The sequence below is a fragment of the Dasypus novemcinctus genome, chromosome 10 (assembly GCF_030445035.2).
Source record: "Dasypus novemcinctus isolate mDasNov1 chromosome 10, mDasNov1.1.hap2, whole genome shotgun sequence".
NCBI classification, from domain to species: Eukaryota; Metazoa; Chordata; class Mammalia; order Cingulata; family Dasypodidae; genus Dasypus; species Dasypus novemcinctus.
Window position 1 is genome coordinate 54,849,449 of NC_080682.1, and position 5,615 is coordinate 54,855,063.

The 5,615-nt window shown below is 39.1% G+C and overlaps 1 pseudogene; it reads left to right on the plus strand.

The window, feature by feature from the left end:
* Positions 1-1,690: 1,690 nt before the first annotated feature.
* On the plus strand, positions 1,691-4,079 carry LOC101446288 (ATP-dependent RNA helicase DDX18 pseudogene; annotated as a pseudogene).
* The last annotated feature ends 1,536 nt before the right edge of the window (positions 4,080-5,615 follow it).

Here is a 5,615-nt window from a genome sequence, read left to right on the forward strand (position 1 = left end):
ACATGGAAACAAGAATGGTTATGGCATCTTGGCAGTCAGTGTAAAGACTAGTCTAACAAAATGAAGAATGACAATCTTGAATGGTGGGAACTCAATGAGATGATAGATAGATAGATAGATAGATAGATAGATAGATAGATAGATAGATAGATAGATAGATCAGTTCTGATCTTCAAAGGGACTTCCAAAGAGTAAAGTTGGAATTGATAAGTTAGTTTAAATTTATGAACAGAAAGATGATGTAATAAAAGAGAAAAGATCTCTGAAGCATATTAGCCTGGCAAGTGCTTGCATGATGGATTTCCAGGGAGGGCTCTCTTCTTATCCCTCCCTCTGTCCTTTTTCTCTTGGACTGGGGATAATGCAACCTCAAAATGGTTGTAATTCAGGAAGGAGAGCCAGGGGAAACTAGCCACATAAATTAAGTTGCAACCATAAGACTATTCCTCATACAATTGAACCTTTATGTATTGTTTCTTGGCAAAGTACCAATGTCATCCACAGAGTTTTCCATCCATGGTGGGTTAAGATACCCTTACTAGCTCTCTTTTGCCAGACATTGCCATCCTCACCCCCAGGCCTGAAAGAGCATCTACTAGGATAATTCTCCAGAATTGTCCTCTATAATAGGAACACGCTACCTCCTATTCCTAGGTGACCACCTTGAACAGCACTGCCTACCCACATCCATGCCCACACATTCCCTGAAACCACAGTGCCTGCATAGATGGCTGTTGGTTTTCTCTTATGGTTCACACCTACCTGCAGAACTCTGCCTCATAAACTCTCCTCACCAGCCAAGGTAATTAGTCCACTGTAACCCTGTGTCTGCAGGGTACCTCAAGTCTCATCCCTGCTCTGAATAAATCCTTGTGTCCTGCCCTCCACTCTCTTACGACTCCTTCACAGTCCAGTTTTTTTTTCAACTTCCTAAGCCCACAGTGATCTCCACTTCCTTGAACTTCTAAAACATTTTCTGTTTCTACCAATTGCTTGGACACTTAATTTCATACTCTTGTATTATTCCTTAACTGTTTTTAGAGTGTGTCCTTTCTTATCAATTGTATCCCATGAGGCAGAGAGCTTATCAAAAGTTTTTGTATCCTTCACAGTCCCAAGTATTTAATAGGTGCTCAATAAATACTTCCTGAGGTAAGTTTGTGATGACTAATTTTCATCTAGACATTTGATGAAGTGGTAGTAGAGGAACAGACTTGAAATGGGAAGTTCTTCATTTCTCCCATTGTGTCATATTGCAAACTTTAATTAGAGTGACTGTTGATATTACATATGGCTGTTTAGAAAATCAGGATGCAGTTTTACCTCAAGGTAACTATCCTGAGACTTAATGTAGATAATTTTATTATTCTAAAGAAACCATACACTGTACCTCAAAATGACTTTATTTTTGCACCCTATTTAATAATGGACTATCACTGTTAGCTAGGAAGATACATTAGACCAGTACCTATCTGACGGTCCATTTTCCACTGCCATTTTCTTCAACTATTACAAAACAAACGACAATTTGCAGAATTGAATTGGCTCTCAGTGACACAATTCTGGTAATGTAGGACTTCTCTTAAACCACCTATGCTGCCTCAAACCCTGCAAAATATAGCACATCCACACCCCATGTAACCAGCAAAACTAAATTGAAGGGGATGAGGTGCCAGGGTGAAGGGGCTCCATGGACATCCTGTCTCACTTATCCATGAAACTCTAGTACAAGCAGATAGAGAAGAAAGATCAAAAATGATGGCAGTGAAGCCTAAAGCTACAGGGGTCCTCAGCTGTGAGCCTATCAGAAACCCAAAATGGAGATACATCTGAAGAAACTGGGGAAGCTGGAAAAGTTAAGTCCCTAAAACAGTCTATGAATGTGAGCTTGTCAGAAGCCAAAATGGAGATATATCTAATGAAACAGTGAAAAAATGTAAAAGTTTTTAAAAGCCCCAAAGAAATTTACCATATTAACCAATGGGGAAGCAGCAACACAGTCACCAATTCTGAATCAAAAAAAGAAAAAAATGGTAGAAAAGGCTGGCCTCATGCAAAAAAGAGCAAAAACTAAAGATGAAGAGGAGGCTAAAGAAGAAGTGACCAGAGTTCCTGAAGAAACAGAAAATAGTGTGAAGAAGCCAGATGATGAAGATGACAGTGAAGAGCCCAGCTTACCCCTAAGGCTAACAGGAGCTTTTGAGGATACTTCATTGGCATCCCTCACTAGTCTTGTCAATGAAAATACTCTGAAGTCCATAAAAGAAATGGGCTTTACAAACGTGCCTAAAATTCAACATAAAATTATCAGACCACTTCTGTCTGGCAGAGATCTAGTGGCTACAAAAACACACAGGCTGCAAAACCCTGGCATTTTTCATCCCTGCTGTTGAACTCATTGCTAAGTTAAACTTCATGCCCAGGAATGGAACAGTAGTCCTTATGCTCTCATTCACTAGGGAACTCGCCATGTAGACTTTTGGTGGGCTTAAGGAGCTAAAGACTCACCACATCCACACATATGGATTGATAACAGGTGGTAGAAACAAATCTGCTGAAGCACAGAAACGTGCTAATGGCATCAAGATCATCGTGGCCACCCCAGGTGGACTCCTGGACCATACACAGAATACCCCAGGGCTTATGTATAAAACTTACAGTGTCTGGTTATGGATGAGGCTGATTGTATCTTGGATGTTGTGTTTGAAGAGGAATTAAAAGTTATTAAACTTCTGCGAATATACAGGCAGACCACGCTCTTTTCTGCCAACCAACTTGAAAAGCTGAAGACCTGGCAAAAATTTCTCTAAAAAGGAGCCACTATGTCTTGGTGTTGATGATGATAAAACTAATGCAACAGCAGATGGCCTTTGTCCTTTGTTTGTTTGTCCTTCTGAGAAAAGATTCCTTCTGCTCTTCACATTCCTTAAGAAGAACCTAAAGAAAAAAATGATGGTGTCTTTTCAACCTGCAAATCTGTGAAATACCACTACAACTTGCTGAACTACATTGATTTGCATGACTTGGCCATTCATGGAAAGAAGCAAAATAAGCTGAAAACCAGTTATGGTTACTTCTGCAATGCAGATTCAGAGATACTGTTGTGTAAAGACAGAGCAGCTGGAGGCCTGGATATTCCTGCAGTCAACTGGATTGTTCTGAATATTGACTGAATATCATAATGAAGGAATATTCATTGCATGGGTAGAACAGCCAGAGGCCTCAGTGGAAGAGGATGTGCCTTGCTCATTTTGCACCCAGAAAGATTGTATTTCCTTCCTTACCTGAAGTAATCCAAGGTCCCATTAAGTGAATTTGAGTTTTCCTAGTCCAAAATTTCTGACATTTATTCTCATCTTGAGAAACTGATTGTAAAGAACTTCTTCCTTCATAAGTCAGCCCAGAAAGCATATGGCGTACATTTGAGCATGATTCTCATTCTCTGAAGCAAATCTATTTTAATAACTTAAATTTACCTCAGGTTGCTCTGTCATTCAGTTTCAAGGTGCCTCCCTTTATTGATCTGAACAGCAATGACAGCAAATTTAAAAAGAGAAATGGGGGAAGTGGACATGGCTCAACTGATAGAGAGTCTGTCTACCATATGGAGGGTCCAGGGTTCGATTCCCAGGGCCTTCTGACCCATGTGGTAAGCTGGCCCATGCACAGTGCTGCCACACGCAAGGAGTGTTATGCCATGTAGGGGCATCCCTACGTAGGGGTGCCCCACACACAAGGAGTGCATGGAGAGTCACCCCACGTGAAAAAAGTACAGCCCACCCAGGAATGGTGCTGCACACATGGAGAGCTGACGCAGCAAGATCACACAACAAAAAAGAGACACAGATTCCCAGTGCCACTGGATAATGCAAGCAGATGTGGAAGAACACACAGCAAATGGACACAGAGAGCAGACAATGGGGGAAAGGGGAGAGAAAAAAATAAAAAATAAATCTATAAAAAAAAAAAGAGGTGGAAGTGGAGGGTTTGGCTATCAGAAAGTCAAGAAAATTGAGAAGTCTAAAACCTTCAAAAAAATTAGCAAGAAATCATTTGACAATAAGCATTTCTCTCACTGAAGACACATCTTCCTTTCATCCTGAAAAACTATCCTGAAATGGATTTTTCCCTTGCTCTGACAAAGGACCTTATTTCTATGACTTGGACTGATCCAATAAGAGTATTAAGTAACTTGGGTTCCAAGCCCTGAGTGCTCTTTATTTCCAACAAACCTCTTTTTTATTTTATAGTTACATTATAAAACATTTCAATTTTTCTTGGTTGCCCAAGGGCAAAGCAAAGGATATTTTGGTCTTTGTTGTGATGATACAAGATTTTAATTTAAAATCATTTTTCCCCAAAATTTATGTCATTGCTATTAAAAGAATTCTCTCTGTACCTTTTTTACTTATGTTTGAAATATTTTATGGCAAAGATGACTATACTAACTTACTGTAAAAGGCAGGGGAGAGAGTATACTAGAGAGATGGCAGTAATGCAAAAGATAGCCTTGGTTTATATTTTGGTTTGTGCTCTTTCTTGGGCTTTCATGGCAGTTTCATTTCTTGATCTTTCCTGGAAATGCTGCAGTATAAAAAGGCAGAGAGTTTGGGGAAATAACTTAAAAATATTTTAGGTTAAAGGTGGCATCAATTTTTATATACAGCTTGCTATTCAAATAAATTGCTTCTTGCAGTCTTAATATTTGGGGAGAAAATCTTAGCTTTTTGAGTCCCATTTACATCAGTATAATTGTAGCCAGCTATTCTGTATTTGGTAACTTTACAAAGACCCTTTAAAAAAAAAAAAACGGGACACTCTTCATACAAATTTGTTGATTTCAAGGAGGTTTGGATGTTTACACTACCTTTTGACTTTGTGGAGTACTTAAATGGCAAGACCACGTTATCAGTAGACTTGATTAGCTAGGCCATCAAGTGGTCATTGCCCTGCAAAAATTCATGTTGTTTCTATGTGAGAAAAATTACCTCTTCCAGAATCCATGAAACAAAAATAGATTGGCAGTGAAAGTTGAAAATGAAGTGAAGTCCAAGAATACCAGCAAAGCCAGTGGTTTTCTGTGGTAGGCACACTTGATTTCTAGACTCTTTTGTTTAGTAGTAGTTCTACTTTGTAGTAATTCAAACCCAAAGTTGCAAGCATCATTTTGCTGTTGTGCCAGTTAATGTTCATAAAGTCCCATGGAATATAAGCACACTGAGAACGTCAAGGGTAGGGCAAACATTCTTATAAGTAGCATCCAACAGGAAAATTAAAGAGCAATATTCCACATTTGGGCTTGACCACAGGCACAAGGCTGACGCTGTCCTCCTGGGAATCAGACATAGGCTGCTGGCTCCCAAATCCTGGCATTTAAAAACTTTCCTTCCAGAAACTTGTTTTGTTTGTTTGTTTCAGAAATAATCACATTTCAAAAAACACAGAACAGCAAAAGGAAGAGTATTTCATCACTAAACAGAGCTAAATACTGCTGATATTTGCGTATCTCACTACTCCAGCTTTTCCTACACATCCATACATTATAACTTTTTTTTACCAAAAGTAAAGTTAACATCTACAAATGAGTTTATATGGCTAAGAGACTTCAAAATTAG